This window comes from Temnothorax americanus, unplaced genomic scaffold (genome assembly GCF_048541705.1).
Source record: "Temnothorax americanus isolate GAGA-0224 unplaced genomic scaffold, ASM4854170v1 Scaffold7, whole genome shotgun sequence".
Taxonomy (NCBI): domain Eukaryota; kingdom Metazoa; phylum Arthropoda; class Insecta; order Hymenoptera; family Formicidae; genus Temnothorax; species Temnothorax americanus.
The window spans coordinates 5894518-5915006 of record NW_027509792.1 but is presented as its reverse complement, the minus strand read 5'-3'; the positions used below and the strand labels follow the sequence as shown (position 1 = coordinate 5915006).

At 44.7% G+C, this 20489-nt stretch overlaps 2 long non-coding RNA genes across 3 annotated transcripts in view; one reads left to right on the top strand and one right to left on the bottom strand.

Moving 5' to 3' along the window:
* Positions 1–7714: 7714 nt before the first annotated feature.
* LOC143906096 (uncharacterized) lies at positions 7715–9021 on the bottom strand. 2 transcript variants are annotated; one of them, XR_013259447.1, is made up of 3 exons: positions 8856–9021; positions 8376–8638; positions 7715–7795 (listed from the first exon to the last, which is right to left on the bottom strand). It is a non-coding gene; the product is annotated as an uncharacterized LOC143906096 (long non-coding RNA). The 2 variants fall into 2 exon arrangements; XR_013259446.1 differs by having other exon boundaries at positions 8376–8565.
* A 1816-nt stretch (positions 9022–10837) lies between these two features.
* The window catches only part of LOC143906068 (uncharacterized), a 193815-nt gene continuing 184163 nt past the window's right edge, over positions 10838–20489 (top strand). Inside the window, exon 1 of the long non-coding RNA XR_013259436.1 lies at positions 10838–11237. This is a non-coding gene — a long non-coding RNA (uncharacterized LOC143906068). The remainder of the gene's footprint in view (positions 11238–20489) is intronic.

Sequence of the window (20489 nt, the reverse complement as noted above, 5' to 3'; positions counted from 1 at the left end):
TTCTGTGTAGCACCCGAAGGCGGAAGCCACCGGGTGATATACCCTCTCGGACCGCTTGGATTTTGCTCACGTAGAAACCCCGTAACGAAGTTACCGAAGCTGGAAGCTCCTTCCAGCTACGAACGACGGACCTTCGTATAACGTGTCTCAATTCCAAGAGCCCGTGTGCTCGAGAGCCCATAGAACCAAACTCAATATGGCGGAGTCAATTGGACGGCCCGTACTTTAGGGGTGTCCCTGTCTTTCTGTCTCTCTCTCTCTCTCTCCCTCCCTCTCTTATTCCTCTTCCTCCGTTCCACCGGGATCCGGAGCACAGTCATCTCTCTCCTGACCGCCCCTCGCCGTTATCCCCCGCGTCTTCTTTCTCCCCCTCTTGCGTACATAATGGGGACACAATCGACTTTGAAGCACAATCGATAGTTACGAGGTCCACCCGGCGAAAACGGCTCACCTCTTCATCGACTTTGAATGGCACACACGCGATCGACCCCCGTGGCCGAGCGGCGCAACCCCCGCCAATATACACGCGCGTTATCGCCTCTCTCTTGGAAAAGCATGGTGGAGGCGCCATTTTGTTTCTGATACAAAAGCCCCCGGCGCTTTAATGTACGACGAACATTCCTGCTTTCAAAGAGAACGACTCGTGCGCGAGCGAACACAGGCGTGTTTACTTTAATTTTTGTACCACGGGGTGTCTGTATAAATCTATAAGTTGAAATCTGAATTCACGATTAAGTCGAAATAGAATGGATTTGGCTATAATATTTGATAATTTGGATAATATATTCTCGGTTAATTTATGTTCATTACTTTATATTAATTTTATATTACTTATTGAACCCCAACGCAGAGATAAAAAGCTATAATTTTCAAATCTTATTAAGCTATCATACTCACGATATTTTAAACAGAATATTGCAAAATAGCAATTTATTCGTAATTATTTAAGATTCCTATTTTCAAAATTAATCGACTTCTCAAAAGTTGTATTATACTTTCTGACGTAAGAACACCGATTGCGTGCAAATGTACCTTTGAAACCTTGACGTCAGCTTTAACTCATAAAATAAAACGTATTTATTTTGTTATAATGCGAAAACTACTTTAAATGATCGTTCAATCGAGTTACGCAGATAAAATTTCTATACATTTCACGATACAAGTTAATTCTGAAAAACTATTACTCTCTACTAGAAAATTCTATTGGAAACGCCTCACGATTAATCGTACAAAGGTCAAACTTCAAAGAAAAATTAGTTTCCGAAACTTTACGTGCTTAAAAGAAAACGGTTCGTACGAGAAGAGGCTCGATTAAAACAATCAATCGCACGATACTTGTACACAAATTAAAGATTTACTTAGCGAGAACGATTTTTCTCTCGTGGATCGCTCCGTTCGTCGCACATTGCGTCGATCGCGTCGCCAAGAGGCCGGCGTATCCGGCGGCGACGACGCCGACGACGACGAGTTAAAAACGTCGATCGTCACGTCGCATCGCCATGGCGACGCGAGGGCGGCCAGCAGCCGTTATACACAACGGCGCTCATTTGTTTGTCATTTCCTCGCGGCGCGGCGACTCGCGGAAACAAAGGCCGGGGTACGGAGGCGCGGAACAAAAAGCAATCCGTTCGACAACCGTTCAACCCCCGAGAGTTCGCTGCTCGCGGGGGTTGCCGCTGGCGTCCGAGGGGCGGCAGCGGGTGCGAGAGGGTGCCCCGTTGTTACTACTCGTTCGCATGCTCGCGCGGGGGCGGAAGGAAGAAAGACGGGACGGGCGAGCGACGAGGGAAAGCGAAATGCCGGGAATTACCTGTTCGGAAGAGAGCGTTTCGCCGTCATTTTTATTTCGTTTCCGCGGAAAACTCCCGGTTAACGCGCCGAGAGCGGAGGTGCCGATTCTCGAAAAAGAGAAAGAGAGAAGGATCGCTGCTCTCGTTCCCGTGTCGTTTCCGCGATCGTAACCGCTCGGAGAGGTCCGTTTCGAAGAGCGAACTTCTATTATTTAGAAATGTTTCACGTAATATCGCGCGTCGAGAAGTGAAAGAGGATTCTCGAGCGGCGGACACGGGCAACGCCAGACCCGTGATTTTCGATTCTATGGAAAGTTGCTGCACGACGTGAACACTAAAGAAAAAATTAGACGGGATGATCGAATCACTGATCGATGCGACGCCATAAGTGTAACAAATAAATAAGATTAAATTTTTCGCTAAATATTCGCTTTTCAAAAGTTATAGCTTCAAAGATCGGGGTCTGTACTTGGTATATAATGCGCTGTCGTACTATCTCACCCGCTAAACTCCGACGTATGTTTTCTTAAATAGAAATATGAATGGACATTAAGTTTGTACGCGCCTCTCGCATCAGGTGGCACATGAAAGGCGCGTATTCTACATTCATACAAAATCGTATCGTAACGCCTGCCAGCAGCTGACGTCACAATTATCGCGACCTAAATAACTCTCGCTATATAAATTCAGGCCCCATCGCGCTGACATCGAACGTCAAGGCATTCACCGATACGTCAGCTCGCCAAAGGCGATCCGTGGAGGGCTTCAAAGATTTAATGACAACGATCGCGAGAAATATATATAAATATGTATATGTATATGTGTGTATATATATATATACACGTATATGTGTATACATTTGTTGTGTAAGGGAGGTATTCGGAACGAGAATCTTAACAGCGGTGATACTATCTGTCGCGGGGGACTATCCACGAAAGAGGACGTCAATGGCGGCCCTCGAGTGTCCGGTGTCTCGTTAGCGACGATGACTCTTCCACTTTATGAGCCCCGGGCTCCGCGAGAGCTTAACCATCGTATTCTCCTACGACGCACGGTAGCCGAGTGTCGATTACACGTACGGTAGATATAAATAAACCGGGCGCGGAAATTAGTCTATGGACCGGGTTTTTTCCCATGGTCCGCCAGCGTGACTCTCGAAATTGACGGGTTCAATTACTGGCGATTCCTTACTTTTGGTAGTTTAACACTTTAACACACATGTAAAAGTTATAAATAAAAAGATTAATATAAATAAAAAATTTACAAATATAAATTTATATAATTAGATTTATATATATTTAGAAGCATATAATTTGCAATATATTTATAAATATAAATTAATAAAAATTTTAATGAAGCAACATCCATTGTCGCGTATTCTCGATTTCTGGCTTCGCGGCATGGAAATTGAATGTATTTCCGAATTTCTGTCCAATCGCGTTTAATCCATCGCGTGATATCGATATGACGCGAGAAAACGTGGTGATTTACTGCCAGGCGGTGACCGTTGACTTCATCTCGGTGCGCCTAGCTGCAGATGGTTATTCGTACAATTACGCAACCTCGGTGTTCAGACACCAACCCCCTCCTGCCGGCTGGCTGACTGGCTTACGTGCTCGCCCGGCTTCATTAAAAGTACGGCACGAGGTTTCGGGTCGGGGTGGAAACACGCCGATTGATTTTTTTTTTCGCGCTCGATATAATCCTTGTCGGTGCGAGGCAGTAATCCGGGCCGCTGTCACCCGTCCATGGACCCTGGAACTCCATCCGACGGATGAGACGGATTATAGCTCGTACCAAATTAACCTTTGTCTCCTCTCTCTCGCAGGACTCTGTCCCTCCTTCTCCTCAGCCCGCGCCTGCACCCTGCACCCTCGGCTCGCGGTCGCCTCCCTGCCCCATTCTCCCCTGATTGTCTCGGCTTTACACGAGAACTCACTCAATCCGGGCGCGATAACGCGAACCTGGAGAAGTGCGCGTTTGTGGTGACACGACACAACAGGTGTCCACAGAATGTCCCGATACGGATCTACAGATCCTCCGGTTTTACCGAGGAACACGCCCGGTCGAGTCCATTTGCGACCGCGGCTGATCCTCCCGTTTCGCCACTTCGTTCTGCTGTAGATCCTCTTTACGCTTCTATGAAAGGGGATTAGGCGCGAATCAACGCGCGTGTTATAACGAGTCAATTACCGCGCGATCGGTCTCCTCGACGATTGCCTGCATCTAACGCGAAGAAATAACGTTTTTCAGCATTGTACGAGGTATTACGTGATACCACGAGAATTGCATAATGTAAAGAGGAAATAAGGATTTTAAATCGTCGGTTTACATATTTATATATCATATCTGCGGCGTTAGTTACTAAGAAAAGATCGATTTTGTACGCTGAAATCCACGCTCGCATCTAAATATAATAATTGTAAACGTAACGAGAAGTAACACGAGGTCTATTGGCGTAGGATCACGTTATCGAAAGCAGGTCTTTAAACGTCCCGTATGGCAAAATCAAGAGTGAAGAAGAATGAAAGGAAACTATGTCTGTCCGCCGATCGTTCTCCACTTACAAAATGGCGTTTCCATCGCCGAAGGGTGGTACGGGAGTGTACATTCCAACCCCTCGTGCCAACCCCTGAGCGATCCGAGGGGTAGCGAGCACGTAACGTTATGTAATCGTATACATGCCTAAGATCCTGGAGGGCTCGAAGGGAATCGGGCTTTGTCGCCCGGCCATGTGTCCCTAATGCGGCTCCCGTGGGGGGTCATTTCTATTCTATTTCCCTTCCATGGGGTGTGTCGAGCGAACGACCCTCCGCGGTTCCATCCCCCTTCTCTCCGCGCGCCGCCCTTATCGCTTATGGTAAACGCATCACGGAGACTCCCGTAAGGGTGCTCTCTGCAGATTGACGTAAAATCAATGAACGAAGTCAATGGGCCCCTCGTCGCGTTTATCCGGGGTGCGTGGAAGAGTATTATACGAGTTGTAGCACCTCGTTCAGCCGTGGATAACGCGCCTGTTAATCACGTGCAGAAGCAACTCGAGTGGGCTCATGGAAGTTGCGAAACTGTTGTTCCGTTTTGCCGAACGCTAGAAAGCGCGTTCGCGCACACCGGCACTTTCTTCATTAACTAATTTTGCGTAACGACTAACTCTATCCCTCTCTAGATCGAGATTCTCACGATAATGCTGGAGAGAAAGAGAGAAAATTGAGCTAATGATAACTGACGTGCTTTGATTCATTTGGCTCTAGACACTCGGAAGTCTGGAAAGTAATTCGATAAGGAATGACAAAATTTACGCAACGCGATTGCGAGATCTAATTAAGCGCTGTCCACAAACTTCTTCCTGATATCTATGTCTCTCTCTCTCTTTCTTTTGACTTGTAAAAAGAAGGTTGCATACATATAACTTTCGTTTACTAGAAAATATTTACGTTAAAAATTGAGTGGCATTTAAGAATACAAAAAAATGGCAGCAATAATATTATCGCACAATAATGAGCTTGGGAAAAAAATTAATGCGTTTCGATCTGTGTTTAAGACGGTATAGTTATACGGTTGAGAGTTTCATTATCGCGAAAGGGCAGATACCAATCCTAATAACAATAAAGAAACAATTCTCCGATGACTGGCCGCGAGGTGTAATTCGCCGCAATTAGCTGCAATAACGGAAAGCGACTGTACTCGTGCGTGAGCGACGGTAAGTCGCAAAGGATGAGGTGCACACTCGCGCGACGACGAAGGCCTCAACTCTCGACGACGCGCGACGCTTTAATAACTCCAAATGCAGAACGACAGCTACCTCGCAGGATATTAGGGACCTATATACCAGATACGTAGAAGAAGTGAGACCATTTTATTCTACTGGTATACGACAATCAATAAACTGACAACAGTTGATAACCTGACGAGTCTCACACACACACACGTAGCAGTCTTGCTACGTGTGGACCAAGTGTGGACTAACCCCTGGCACGAAAGCTATATAATTTAATTTAATTTCGAGACCGCTCAGGCGGCTCAGGTGGGATTCGAACCCGCTTCCTCGCGGTTATAAGTCTGGCCCTTTACCGTGGCCGGGGAATTCCGGTGGAACCTAAAAATATAGGCTTCCCGTCTTCTAAAGGTTAATAATTTTTATTCATTCCACAAGATCCCGGTTTTTTATGCAAAAAAATTAATTACACGAAATCCTCGCGACATATATATACATAACTATGTATTTTGATTTCCAGCAATCTCGAAGAATGTCAAATTTACAAAAACGGTAAAGCGCTCGCCTCAGGAAAGATCACAAAAACATCGTCTTATCTTATTCATATTTAAACCTTTTTAATAAGCAACAAAATTAATAGTAAAAAAAAAAATACGCCTGAGCAAATCTGTGTACCTAAACATATTCTCACTGGCATCGGAAAGCTCCATTCACTAGAAAAATTTTTGAAAACGGATCTAGCGGATTATAGTAGATCGTGTTTTCATAGGATCGTATTTCCTTCAATGGTCACTGTCAGTCTCAGCATTTGACACTTGTTCAGGTATACACGCGACAAATCTTCAGCAGATTATCGTCTTACGGATCGTTTAAATTTAAATCAAGCTTGACCTTACTCGAAAAATGTTCTTGCTTAATGCTTGTGAATGAAAGCTATCGATATTTTCGCAGGTTTTCTCTTTCTTTCTCTCTTAAGCTGCATCTCACGAAATCCGCATGCGGAACAGCCGCTGCGGACGTAGTTGTCCGGCAGAACGCGGCTGGATAAACGTGCCCGGTGCCCGTAAGGACGCGGTTCGGCGAAAATCAATTTGATAGGCGAGCGTACGCGTGCCGAATTACCTCTACGTGATCGTCGGGCCGTTTCACCATTTTCGCCATTACATTAACGAAGAGACGAGTCGCGTCGCACCGGCTCGACTTCCCGCGCCGCGCGCGTCGTACCGCAATGGTTACCACCGTATCGTAATGTTCGCCGTCGGCGACAATGGGTAACATCGCGATCCCCAGGCACGTCTCGATCCCACGGCTCTCGTATCCGGGGGAGGCAGGCGCCGCGGGCGCGCCGCGCCGCGTTAATCAAGGTCCCGCGCGGAAGACGAGCATTTTCCGAATTTGTATAGCATCCCCGTCCGGCGAATCAACGAATAAAAATTCGGATCGGTAAAATCCGCTCCGAGGAGCGGAATGCCGCGGGGCCAACGAGTCTCTAGATTCAAAAAACGCCAAAGGCAAACCGATTGTTAAGAATATTATTGCAGAGAACAGAAGATGAATAAGATTCGATTGAAGCAACATCCATTGTCGCGTATTCTCGATTTCCGGCTTCGCGTTATTCGTTCAATTACGCAACCTCGGTGTTCAGACATTCCCTCCTGTCGGCTGGCTGACTGGCTTACGCGCTCGCCCGGCTTCATTAAAAGTATACGAATGGAGCATATATTCGCAAAAGATATATCTTTTGTCCAAAGGCTTTTGTGGTCGATACCTACCGCTTCGATACCCAGGCGCTTTTCTCGCACCGTCACCGAAACGGAATCGGAAAATATATGGGAGAATGCAGAGAGACCGGACGTGACGAGCGCTTTTGAAACGCTTCGAAAATGAAGAGCGAGGAGTGCACGGGGGCCCACGCACAAATGTCGCTCCGCTTCAACGGATTCGTATAGGGCCCGTTCATCCCTAATTGACTCGCGCCGGCGCCCAATCGGGTTGCAAATTATAGGTCTCGAGGAAAAGAGCGATTATCGGCTAAATGAGAGAGACTATACATTCTACAAACAACAAACAGTAACGGCGATGACTACGGAGAAATCATCGCGGGCGCCGGTAAAAGGCGCCGTTCCGGTGTAAAAGTCTAGCCAAGGAGAAGATACATCCGTCATGTCCGGCTCTCTTGCGCGAGGCAACTTAAGTAGAAAATTACTTGCCTTTCGTCGTGTGGCGTGGAGCTCGCGCGCTTCAGACCATCCATAATTCATGTCACATACTTCAGGATAAAACATTCTACCTGCAATTTTATATTTTTTTATGTCGTGCATTTCGATATACATGTGCGTATTTTAATATATGTACTTCACATGTGTACCGATTGTGTTCCGATGTTTCTTTATACTACAAACTACACGGCACGGCAGGTAGAGTTGCAAATAAAGTTCTACTCCGATACAAATTATAGATCGTCTAAAGCCCGTGTCACACTACGTATCGCGGACGCGGATCGGATGTCAGCCAATCACAGATGAGCTGCTCGTCTATAATTGGCTGGATTACGATCCGCGATCCGTAATCCCAATCCGATCCGTGTCCGCGATACGTAGTGTGACACGGGCTTAAAGCCAGCTTGAGAACGCGAACATAACACTGTTTCTCAAATATTTCATCCGCAGATGTGATAAAAACAGATTTCGTGGGGCCAGATTAAGAGATTAGGTTAAGTTAAATCATCTTATAATTTCTCTCGAAATTATCACGCAGCTCTTTCGAGTAACAATCAATTTATTCGAGTCGAGCACCGCGAAGAATCAACAGTTGCGTTCGTGAGATGTGAGGTGTGAGGTAGGCATGCATGCTGTTAAACGCATACGTACTTGTACGATGAACGCAACACTCGCAGCAGCCGTGAGCCGTGAGACGACGTCGACGCCAATTTGCATTCGCCTGCGATACACTTATATGCAACGTTGCAACCTCCCGTCCCGTCTCTCGACTCTCGACAGTCCCGACAGCTGGCCGGGAGCGCGAGATACCCGGCAATATCTCGACGAGGCATAAAGCGTACTAGATGTAGATGGGTACGTTTAAGTAGATCGAAATCTTATCGCCGGCCATGATCGGGTCACGCTCAAGCGGGCTGTCCAATTTATCGAGCGCGACGGCGTGGTAATAACGGTCGCGCCGTATGCGAGGAGGGCGATGATGATGATGATGATGATAAAGAAATGTATACATGTAGAGGGAAAGAGAGAGAAACGCATATGAGACCAAGCCCGAGGCAAGGCAGACAGGTAGAAAAAGAGAGAGGCTACTCCGCGATTCGAAGCCGTCGCGCGGTGTGAAGGTCTACTTACTTAGCATTCGGTGTCACGTAGAGCCCGCGTTTTAATACATCAAAAACTCGGAGAACCCCCCTTTCCCCGTTTCTCACCCGGCCGTTCTATCCACCACGTTCTGCGGTCGCTGGATTCCCGAGCGATCCTCCTTTGCCGGGTGCCGGGTGCGCGACACCCCTGGGGGCTCTCATCCCGCGCGCGCGGCATTCATTTGTTCGGTTCTCGCGAGGAAACTCGCTCTCGAAGCGACAGAGAGAGAGAGAGAGAGAGAGAGAGAGAGAGAGAGAAAGCGAAAGAGAGAAGGAGGGAGGGAGGGAGAGAGAGAGAGAGAGAAAGCGAAAGAGAGAAGGAGGGAGGGAGGGAGAGAGAGAGAGAGAGAACGGCGATGTGCGTGCCTTTTGTTTTGCCGGAGGCGCGCTCCGATTGGCGCGTTCGCCCGGTCGCGCCGGCCATGGCAGCCTTTTTCCGGGCTAGGGATATCGGGCCAATAGCCTACTAGAGGGCGTTCCTGGGGCGGAGATTGCTACGCGTTCCGCATCCGTCTCGTCGCGCGTTGTCATTATTATTATTATTATTATTATTATTATCATCGCAGCCGACGATGTATATCTTTATGAGCTTCCGACCGCGTCCGCAATGTCGGTAAGAACGACGCCCGCGGAACGAGCGTTGCTTCGTTCGCCCTGCGGTAGATGGCGCTGGGTGTACGGTTTAAGAAAGATGTGGAATTCAGCGCTAAGGCCGTGGCACATAGAAAAACTTAAGCAGTTAAACTTAAGCAGTAAGAAATCAACGGTATGGATTCGCTACCGCTTAGGGCCGTGCCTTAAGTTCTTGACTGTGATTGGCTGATTTGCTTACTGCTTGAGTTTTACTGCTTAAGTTTTTCTATGTGCCACGGCCTTTACGTATATAATATATATATGAGAGATTGTATTTTTTTTTATAATAAAATATTTTTATAATAATAAAAAAAAAGACGCGAAATGCAGGCTGTACGGGAGAAACCAATAGCTTTGTATTTTTTTCACAATAAAGAACAATATGGACATTTGTTTACGCACATATGTGTAAATAAGAAATTTCTATCCGCCCTATCCACCAAGCGACTACGAATGCCGCTAAAAAATTTCGAGACTTAACTCACGTTCTCATTGAAAACAAGCGACTCAGAATTCAAAAATGCGACGCATCCTATACAAAAAATTTCATGTAAAATTAAGAAAATATTCGGTCTGTACATATCGTTGGCTACATTTTATTACTATTTAATGATATATCAGATCACCAATAAGAAGAAGAAAATCGTCGAAATTTGCAACTAAAAATCAGAACGCTTCGGATCGCGATCCCGTGTTCCTATTGGCGAAACCGCGTAACGTCGACGAATCGAGTCGTCCGACAATAGTTCATTATATTCGTGGTCTGTTGGAGGTGTTCGCGCTTTCGCGCGGAAGAGCTCGCCGAAATAACTCCGCAGAGTTGGAGCACGTCGAGTTTGTCACAATTAGCGTCGTGCCGTCGTTGACTCGGCTAATAGCTGAATGCTGAATATAGTGATCGAGTTACTCCGTTCGATATGGTGGCGAGGAACGGATTGACAGGTATCGCGTTACAAGCTAATTATCTATCTTAATCTCAATTCTCGTGGACTTTCGATACGCTCGACTTCACCTATTCGCCCAGTCGAAAGATATGAATAAAGCCTGATGTGAATCAATAAAATTAGCATACGTAATATGCGCTTCAGTCGCGCATATATATTTCGCTACTGTATGTATACGTATATACATACGAGTATTCATTACGTCCATTACGAAATCATAATTAATAAAAGGACGAAGGGTACGCGCGTCGCATCGGTGTGAGTCACTGTGGGTGCGCGACCACCGTGAACTTGCAGCGGAACGATCTCGGCCGCGCGGATCGATTTCCCCCCACCCCGCCCCCTCGTGATGAAATAGCGACATCGCGTAATGGTCGGTGAGTCGAGTGTCGGGTCCGCCGCTTCGCTCGTCGAATCCATCGAGAATTCGGCGATTTCCGCGAGCGACTCGCCGCGTAACTGCCCGTCGAACGGATTCCGCGGGCTCCGAGCATTCGTCGAGCTTGTTCGCGATCCGCGTCCGCGTCGCGCGACGAACACGACGAGATCCGTTCGCGACGCGCGTATCCTGGAGATCTCGCCCGGTTTCGGCTAGTGCTAGTGGTGACGTCACGGCTGGTCTACACGAGTGTCTGCACGGAGCGTCCGCTATATGTTAATCGCCCGCTCTTCAATTGGCGCGCAATTTTCCGGAGCGTCCGAGAAGGGCTGCCGATCGGCGCGGCGCCGGCGCGGCGGAGGGACAATTCGATTCGACTTGGGGAAACGACGACGGTTCGCGGCCTGCCGTTTTGGTGAGTTTACTCTACCTCGGTTATGCGAAAGATATTGTTTGTGTGCTCTCAGGGGAGAGGGGCGACGTCACGAACACGTAGGTTTCCTCGCTTCTGTCAATGCTGATTAACTTTAATCTCGCTTTAACTTACTCTTTTTATCTTTTTCTAATTCTTTTAAACTAGAAGAAGATAAAAAGTAAGTTAAAGCGAAATCAAAGTTAATTTACATTGCTAGAAATAAATGGAATATATGACTGCCGATGGCTGCTGGATATATCGCATTCCGGCAATGCGACAGTTTCGTCAAGTAAATTCCGCGTGACCGTAGTATTACTTTGCACGATGGATTTTCCACAAATTGATTACGTGAAACTAATTGAAAAATGGGACAGCAATAAATAGAGATCACGATCGTTTTTTGCTTTAATCACCATATCCATCGATTGAAAAAAAAACACGAAATTACTTTTTAATATTAATATTATAGTTGCTACGATTATATAAAAATTATTTATTTTATTGTAATTAAAATTACGATTTTGAATGAGATTAAATATCGCGCGAAAAATAATTATTGTTATACTTAAATATTATTATTCTGCTTCGGGTTAAAGTAGCTCCTCTCCTTAAGATACGATCGATCTCACAGATTATTATACTCCATATATTTATTTTTTGTGTGCTGTCTTTTACGTACAGTAATATGTATATTAATAATAAATCTTACGATCATCACATAAAATGCTCCAATTTGATTGTATCACGTACAGAGAAAAAAAATTACAAAAAATACAAGAAAATATCTATGGAAAAATGATACGTTTGAAGAATACACTAATCTCTCAGATCGATTTTACGGAATGAACGTTGAACCTGTTGAACATTTTTTATGGGGCGCAAAATACGAGAACGCCTTAGCCGTGACAGACTTCGGCATAATTCATCCTGCTAAAGGTCAGAGGTTTTAATATCCTCTGCTGGACACCCACTTGGCAGCGATAATTCGAATTAATAAGCGCAAATTGGCGGGCCTTCGCTGCTTGCCAATGCAAGTACGAACATCCGATCTCGAGCATCGGTGATTTTTTTGTGGTCTCCTTGAAACTATCTTTCGGGACTCTATAGAAATCGAAAGTGAAGGAGTTGTGCGTAACGAATTTAGAATCGTCAGGGAAAGCACGGTTATTTTTTAGAGATTTATATAATTAACGCAACGTAAATGTGTGGTAATATTGTTTGTTTGCAAAGATTGCAAAATTTATTGCTGTATAAATTATTTTATACATTTTTGGTCTGTTCTTAAAATGATTTTTTTTTTAATAACTTTAAATTAAAATAAGATTTACTCGAATTGACTTAAATTCTGGTTTAAACTTTATTTGTTGAAACTGTATTTAATTTTCACGATACTCAAATATCGATAATGAAATTTATCGATTTATCAATGCTACATTTTCATCGAGGATTCATTAATTTGACGAGAATAAACATCTGCGAGGAAACCTGTTCGGCAAATATCTTTCCGAGAAGTCCCTAAAGAATTCATCGTATATATATATAAGTAAAATAATTTAGAAGGCACCTACAAATTCTTAATTTTTTTTAATGTCAAGAAATTAAACGAAACAAATAAACGAACAGAACTTAACTTTTCAGTTATCTAATCAATTTAATAAATAATTGATTTTATAGGTGAGTCTTACTTTAAAACTTAAAATAGTGTTTAAAGAATCTCTTTTCAAATATAAAAATAGAAAAGAATTATGACAAAAGATATTGAATTTCCACCCGAGGAACGATAAATTTTCTACGAGATCTAAGTGATAGTATGATAGTATATCATCTGCGGGACACCCGCGGTGTAGAGCAACGCTATCACGCTATCACGTAATTAATGTAGTCAAGTGAATTACAAATGAAGTCGAATCTCTCTCGCAAACTGAAACTTCTCGCAACTCGTGCACTTTCTCGAAATTACGAGGATCCCGTCGTCAATGCGAGCGTTATCATATATGTAGCGAACGCAAACCGCGCGTGGTCAAAGTCTCGCTCGCAACAAGGCCGATTCGGGTTCGTATATTCGTCACCCCACGCCGTCGGGTCGCGAGCAAATGGCGCTCGTTTGTAGTGATAGGGATCGGGTGGCATCTCGCAAAAAAAAAAGCGCGGAGCCTAACGACCGAGATGTGCCTATGCGATATCCGGCCACAGATCCGCCAGTGATATCGAACGTGGCTCAATGCACCTATACCGGAATTAAAAATGTATTACGTAAAAGTGTTGACCGACCGCTGCGCGCTATGCGTTTAATCGGTGATCGTTCATCGCGTCACGGAAACGGGCATCGATTTAAAACTAAAACGGTAAACATGTAATATTTGTTCCCTTTAAGATATATTTCAATAAAGATTCAATATTCTTCTCTCGCCATTTTTTCAAGTCAAATATTGTTGGGCGAATGTAAAATCGATTTTTGTTGAAAATTTGGCGAAGAAAGTAGCCCTTTCAAGTTTTTCAATTTTACACAGTGTGCAATTAATATTCTTTTAATAATGACGCAAACAGGAGTTCTAACAGAACAGTTTAAAACTATCTCAACCAATAACGATCGTATATGTGTACACATAAATTACTTTTTAACCGACTGAAAACAATCGAGACTATATTAGAGGCATCCGAGGGGGCATCCAATTATCGCATAATATATATGTATATGTTATTATTTTGGCGTAAAAAATTGCTATTATTCGTGGCGATATATCGTATTTTTACCCCTCTAGGATCGTATGGTAGTTCGCTTTCACGTCGATTCCTAGAAGCCGCCTCATCTGCATGAGAACAGCGGGCGGCGCGCAGAGCCGGGAGCCTATAATTAGCGAGCTGACGCCGGTGGTTTCATAAAATGCACTTTCTGGTAATTATCTGTTCGACGATATCGCGCCGCGTAGGTAACATCGCACCTCTGCCGTATATATCACCCGATTTATCGCCGGCGGACGTATCTTAGATTCATGCGCCGCGCGCCGTTGTTCGCGCGATGCATTTAATGCAAAGATGCGCCGCGTTACGAGCGCTTTTGCGGCCGCGGTTGTCGTTCCGCACGACGTAAGTGCATTGTCCTACGTCCGACTGTATCCTACATTTTAACGTGAAACCTGGAAAAAGCGTCGTCGCCGTAAGCGCGTCGACGCTGCTTGAGACGCGAGTCGACAAGCAATTATTTATTCCTTTTTTCTTAACCATCCTCCAGAAAAGAAAGAGACGAGCGTATTTGGTGTTGTTCTTCGTTTAAACTTAAACAGTAGAGAGGCAGGAGCGTTTCCGCAATGTCGCCTAACGGTGCTCTCCCCTCCGTAGATAATCATTTACGATGATCAAGTAATTAGCGAACGGATAGAACTCGGTTTATCTCGCATCGTGCAGTTAAGCAACCGTATGACTTTGTACAATATCGTTCAAAAATAATTTATAGCAAATCGATGAATTCTTTAGGGACTTCTCGGAAAGATATGTGCCGAACAGGTTTCCTCTCGCAGATGTTTATTCTCCTCGAATTAATATGAATCCTCGACGAAAATGTAGCATTGATAATCGGCATAAAAGAGAATTTAGAAAATCGCGCAACATTATTTTTGCTCGTTATATACGAGTAAAAGTATATATTGCGATATTTCATTAAAATTAAACATCTCCGTCTATCAGATGATGAATAAGATGCAGCTGCTGATATATACGTGAATCAGGCACGTCGCGGTCGGGATATGTATAGTTGACGTAGAATGCACCAAGCTCCGGTGCCAATAATACAGCCTCGTTCGGGCGCGTTACCGCGTTTTTCTCAGTTGGCGCTTCAACCGACGACGAAAGCCGTCGTCGTCGCCGCGACGCGACGCGACGCGACGAGACGAGACGAGACGAGACGAAAAGGAAAAGGGAAAGAAAGGGGGAGGCCCCGTGGGACGGATACATAGGAGGCGAAAAAAGGAGTACCACGACGCGCGCGGGCGCGACGGAAGGAGTTGAGAAATGTCAGCCGGCAAATTGGAAGAGGGGAAGAAAGGGCGAGACGGGAGAGTGAAAGAACGGGAGGGGGAGAGAGAAGTAGGGTGAGATAGGACGGACGACTCTCTACGGCAGCCCCGACGTCAAATAAACATGCCAGGACGAGCAATTTCGAATATTAGAAGGTCCCGCAGGGTAGGTGCATCCTGCGTCAGGGCGCGTGAGCTACGGTGATGACGTTCGACCGCAGGACGCATCAGGGACCGACTTGCGCGGCCCGTTGCAATTGCAAGTGCCGACCGCAAAGTAAATGGGCGCCGGTCAGCGGGAATTAAAGATCCTCTCGCGTCGCCGCGCCGCGCCGCGCCGCGGCCGGCCCGCTCGAAAGACCGAGAGTCTTTGAACGTCGTTCGACGCGAGTGGACTCGGGAAAACTTGGAGGGTCTCGTGGCATTCCTCTTTCTCGGTAATCGTTATGCAATCATGTAGCTCGTTATCTTTATTACTTTTGGGATAGGCGTTCCGTGCGACGTTGATACTTCGCGTTAGGAAAACGTACAAGTTGATTGTACTCTAGATATATATTACTCTTTTAAAATATGTGGGCGTAGTTTGTATAATCTTATTGATATGGACTCTTTATAAAGAATTGCTTCTAGTAGTTACCGAGAAGAAGCAGTAATTATCGAAATGATATTGTAGTTATTAAAATAAGTTATATTATTAATAACGAGAGAAATATGGATTTTTTCTGAGGTCTGCGGTTACTTTGCAGCTATACAGCGACGGAGACTGAACCGCAAATGGAATATTGTCGTTCGTGTTTATTGCTAAGATACATTATTGGAAATATAATTTACATTTACTTTGGTCGGGGAGGAAATATTAAAACCGAATTATTCAACAACTCTTGTACCCCAGAATAGCATCGTGATCAGAATACGATGAGGTTCAGCATCCGTCTATCTTCTGATTGGGAGCTTCAATTGGGAGGGAAGAATGAATCACCCGCGTCTATCCCGTTTTTTAATTCGCCGAATGGACAATTAGGAGTGGACGAAACTGTTATCTCGTTCGTCATTTTCGATCCTTTGTTCCATTAAATGTCAACGATTCCAATCTCGTGACCAATCATTCGTTGCATATCATAAATTACTTCATTATCGATTCATTGAAGATCCATTTATATAATATTTAAAAGATCACGCCTTCGAGAGCAGATAAGATTTCTTTCTAAACACGAATATGTATATGTATTTAGTGTACGAACTTACGAAGTATACGAGGTGTCCCACAATTACCATATAATACTGACATATATAGTATATTTTGAAGATTAATTAGACATCAAAATTGCAATTAATATTCTATGTGAAAATATTAAAAATATGATAGTTTCCGATACAGGCGAAAAAAAGCAAAATTTGTAAAGCACAAGATTTGTGCGCTCATCCATTTTGAGGCAAGAATTTATGAAATGTTTTATTTATTTCTATTCGTAATCTTCTTTTTGATACGTACATACTTTTGCAGACAACTCACAATTAGATATATACGAAATTATCACAAATCCATTACCTGAAGTATTGTATACGTCGAAAATAAAATAAAAATATCTAAATTATAACAGGGTGCAAAATAATTATTATTTTGAAAAATAATTGTTGCATGCATGAAATATAATTATAAACGATTAATTCTCCAAATGGTAATATATAAATAGTGAATTACGTACTCTCGTTCCTCCGTCGTCGCCTGATGCTTCCCAGGCTTCCTCTTCTTTCTTCTTTGTTTCTCTTTTATGGCATTAATATATACAACACTCACTCGCGAAAATATGGTTAATTGCGATCGCGCGCACTAATCATTAGAATACAATGTTCGTGTAGCACTTTGCGTAGCATCCCCGCTGTTAATCGCACGCGATGCGCACGTTATATATTACACTGCGATTGAAGAATAACGCGAGAAAAGTATGATATGCTCAACATTCGCGATGTTTTGCAAACAGGTGAAATGAATGAATCTCAAACGACGGAGAAACTTTAAAAATCATTCAGCGATCGTTTTATTCCGATGTGACTTGTAAAGAATCAATTGCATATTTATCCTGCAAAATATACATATTAATATAAATAATCGTAAATAATCAATATATAACAGTTATATACTTGTGTGAGAAATTAATTAATTTATCTGCCACCTCTAGATTTGAAAGATAAAATAGATAGTCTCGGTAACTCCTCTCGGTGTAATTCTTGTAGGAAGCAATCAACTTTTGCAAAACATTAATTACTGATGCTTCCCAAAAGTGTACAAAGTTATTCCTGCGCGTCATCTCGCGGTGATAATTCAATCGAGATAAAAACAAGCCGGTGCAGACTCACGCACGAATTATACGCTAATTAGAGCCACGTGTAAATTGTGTGGCAACGCCGATGCATCTATTTGCACACCGAGCATAGAATCAATCGTATCGGATCTCCGAGATGAGCGTCGTCGTCGTTCGCTGCTCCGTCTTTCTCGGGAGGGAAAAAGGGAGAGGGAACAGATCGAGCGGAGTCGTTGCAGCGCGTTAACGCACAATGCCGTAACGAGCTAATCACGATATCAAATTCTTTGCCTGTCAGCGCGGCATTTCGATGCTAAGATATCCGGGCGTCGTGCCGGTAGGGGGTCCGGCCCGTAGAAAAACGCCGGATGACCGATTATGATGAAGCGATTCCTCGCGCGCGGACCTCGGACGAGACGAGAGGATGGAACTGGGGGAGAGGAAGCTAGGACGAAGACAATCCCGGTATACATACATACCTCGGGGCGAATCACCTCGGATAATTGAAACACGCAATCTCGTACTTACGATAATGCATCTGCCGCTGTCATCGTCGTCGCTGGTCGTCGTTATCGTCATCGTCATTGTTGATGAAAACTCGCTGATCTCTCTGCACCTGTGATTTTTCTCATCAATTCTATATTACTCATATTACCTATAGATATTAATTCGCTCATGTGAAACTTATAAAAATTAGTTTGGTTACAGTCTATATTATTACATTCTATATTATTACGTAATCTTTTTATATACAAATAGCTCAAATATCTGTATAAGACGTCGGTTGATATGAGGAAACTTAGATATTTTTTTCAAACGTTATAGATCTGGAGAGACACGCTCAAACTCTCTTTTCTCTATTATAAGAGAATACTAATTGACGCAGCCCGCCCGGTAGAAAGTCTACCGGTCGCACAACTCCGCGAGTCGTTAGATCAACGGAATCGGACGTGCAGATCAGATCTTTCCGAGAACGAGGCTCGTTCGGGAAGCGATACGACGGACGATACGTCGCGATCGGTATTTACGACTCCGCGATGAAATCCCGCGGTGGTATTGCTAGAACCCTGCGCGCGGAACCAGGAGCCTGTCGCTTTTGATCAGCGGAGCCGCCCGCGATCGAAATCTCCACACAGCCTCGAGCCGCGAGATATACTTCGTTCTACAAATTGCTCCGAAGCCGCTCGTGCTGTTTGTTTTCGCATACTGCCGGAGCAACCCGGGACAGCCCCGAGAGCTGTCCTGTACCCGAAACCCGATTGTAATCCCCGCGTGTAATTTCAATCAATCCCGCTACGTCGAATCCACCTCCCGTCCCCCTTTTCTCCCGACAAATTCCCGACTGCACTGCTCGCGGTGTTGTCCTGTTACGGGATTGTCGGTTCTCAGGATTGTTGTACATGGATCCCGGACGAGTCCGAAGACGAGGCGAAATACGCCAGGTACGTGCGACGTGAGGTCCAGTGCCCCACGTGTCAGATCGATCATACATCGGCTGATCGTGCGTCGAAGCATCCCCGCTGTGTACGGGACAACTTAGCCCCGCAATCGGTTTCCCCCGCTTGAAAGAACGCGCCCGCGCCCGCGTCCCTTCCCTATATCCCACTGATCGGCCCGATTCCCGCCTGACACGCACACACACCGCCGATACCCCATGCTCGATATGTTACAATAAAAGTACTATTCTAGCGCCGACACGTGATGACTCTATCGGACGGAGCCCGATGGCCTGGCCCTTTTCTGAGAATCACGCGTCTACGCTTCACGTCTCGGGCACGATGCACCAGTCATCGTCGAGACGTCCTCGGCATGTTGCTCTCCTCCCCTGATTCCTGCTGCCATCCCTCCCTCCCTCATACCGCTGCTCGAACGACTACTCGGTCGATCTCTCTCTACGTGTGGGGAACGACGACCCCCTCGAGGCGCCTACGTTCTACGGCACTGTTGCCTTCGAGCGAGATCGAACTGGCGCGAAATGGATCTGGCAGTTGGAGCCGTGGAGTTTCTCGGTTTTTTTTTTTTTTTCCCCAACTTATCGATAGTTATCGGAGGCGATTTTCGCGCGTAGTCGTAGCGCGTCTCTCGGTCGATATCTCAGCGGCGTCGGGCGACGGTAATTTGAAGGAGATACGAGGCGTTCCGCAATTAGCTTCCTTCGCCGGAGTGGAGGAAGATTGACACATTAATTACAAAGGATAATCAATATTAGCAACCGGGATATTAGTCTCTAAAGTCTGAGAAAGCTGCGTATACAATTATAGAGTTCGATTGAAAACTTTTTGTCATGTGAAATCAGGGGTTAAACTAAATGCTCAACCTCTCGTTCAGTATATTATTTCTATATGTGACAAACGTTTCTCAATTAAAATGTTTATAAAGTTTTAAACATTTATTTAATCTATGATTTCTTTAATCAACAATGAAAATAAATAGCAACTAAAAGTAAAACTGTTATTATTAAATAATAAAACATTATCAGAAAAACATATTTTATTTTTTGTTATGTTAAACCGATAAAAAAATTCAAGTTTTTTCACATGTCTACTATAAATCGCGTCAATACAATGTCAACTGTCGATGTAATATCTTTACAATAAACATTAATTCTTTTCGTATCTATAAATTATCTTATTAGAGAGTTACGATATATTTCATTATTTTTATTAAAAGTGCTGAGCCAATAAATGTGCGAGCTCCCTCCATACCCTATAAATCGCATCAATGCACTGTCGACGAAACGAATAATTTGACGCGGCAATCGCGTTATATCGGCGCGCGATCTAACGAGCGCGCAACGTCCAGGCGCGCTCGTCAGGCGAGCTTTTTTGCTAACCAGCACTCCGACGCAGAAACTTATACTTAAGTCGGGCTCGCGCATTTCGATCTCATGCAAATTAGATCCGGCGCGTATCGCGTTCCGTCCGAGCCTCGCTCGA